The sequence below is a fragment of the Charadrius vociferus genome, unplaced genomic scaffold, assembly GCF_000708025.1.
Source record: "Charadrius vociferus isolate BGI_N301 unplaced genomic scaffold, ASM70802v2 scaffold459, whole genome shotgun sequence".
Lineage (NCBI taxonomy): Eukaryota > Metazoa > Chordata > Aves > Charadriiformes > Charadriidae > Charadrius > Charadrius vociferus.
In genome coordinates, this window is record NW_009650249.1 from 1,113,388 (window position 1) to 1,114,862 (window position 1,475).

Below are 1,475 nucleotides of genomic sequence, written 5' to 3' on the forward strand. Positions count from 1 at the left end.
GTGAGGATGCTCGGCAGCCAGACCCGCCGGTGATTTTGGGGGTGATGAGGGTCTGGAGTGGCTCTGCTCAGGCGAGTGCGTCTCTTCTGCCCCCCTGCCAAGCCCCGGGAGCGGGGTGCACCCTGTGGGGGCCGGGGAGGCAGCGGTGGCACGCGTGGCTGTAGGGCTGCTCTTGGGGAGGTGGTTACAATTCATCGTCAACCTCCTCAGCCCCACAGCCCGGGTTTGTGGGGCAGGAGGACTGGCCTCTTGCCCAGCTGCACCTGAGCATTTGGGGTGTATCCCAATGTGTATTTGTACCCATTCCCAGCGTGTGCAACATTGGCCATGCTGGCCGTGCTGGCCAAGCCAGTGGGCGTGGGGATGGCTGTTAGGACCAGTGTAGGTTTGGGGCGTAGGGGGCTGGGTTTCAAGTCAGTTGGGCAACATTTGCTGGTGGGGACGTTTTTTCCACAAAGGAAAAGCAAATTTGGGTCAACCGGCCGAGATAGCAAATTGGCTGAAAGGGGAAGGCAGGAAAACCGGCGGCGCTGGGCAGCGAGGAGCCAGCTCCCGCGGGGTTGAATGGCATATCGGCCGTTTTGGTTCCTAGAGATTGCTTTGCTTTTACTGTAGGAAATGTTTAAAGACTGGGAAGCTGCAACAAACTGCTGTACTGGACTTCAGATACACATTTTCCAGTGGTGACAGGACTTAAAGGATGTGCTCATCTCTCCTGTGCGGGCAGCTCTGTGTCCTGCCCTCCCCAGATCCCCATCGCGGATGGGTTTCACCCCTGTGGCATTGGGGACGGGTGTCCCAGGGTGTCCCCGGGTGTCCCAGGAGGGGAACAGTGCTGCACAGCCGGGACAGCATCAGCGCAAAGAGTGATGGGGCTGGAACGGTGCTGAGCCCTGTGAGGGGGAGATGTTTGCGTTGGCTGTACCCTGCGCCCCGTGTAACACACAGGGGCGAGTTACGGATGGACCCCTTAACCACGGGCTGCAAGTCCGTGCACGGAGCAGAATGAGGCTGTGGGCAGAAGGGGCACAGCGTCCTCCTCCCTCATGGGTGGTGGTGGTTGGGAGCTGGTGCTCTGGCGGGGACCCGATGCTGCCTGCGGTTTTGGAGATGCTGGGCTGCCCTGCCAGCGGGACGGCATCGCTTCTGCCGCTGCCAGCAGCCCCGACCGTGCTCATGGGGAAGGAAAAAGCCATCAAGGTGGCGATGGAGCTGTGGGAGAGGCCAGGGGACGGTCACGGCCAAGAATGGTCATGGCCGGGTCCGGAGGGCGCGTGGAGGGGCCGAAGGGGTGGGATGGAGGTGTGAAGGGAGGGAAGGGGGGAGCGAACAAAAGCTGCATTGAGTGACAGCGCAGGGCCGCCAGCGGAGCAGGAGCCCGGCCAGGAAAAACAGGGCCTGGAGCGGGGAGCACATCGTGTCCCTGGCTGGGGCTGCCGGGGCCCTCGGTACATTCTGTAGCGGAGGAAGCTGGC

The 1,475-nt window shown here is 62.1% G+C and overlaps 1 protein-coding gene across 1 annotated transcript in view; it reads left to right on the top strand.

The window, feature by feature from the left end:
• The window catches only part of FOXO6 (forkhead box O6), a 112,670-nt gene that overhangs the window by 89,669 nt on the left and 21,526 nt on the right, over positions 1-1,475 (top strand). The window lies entirely within an intron of this gene.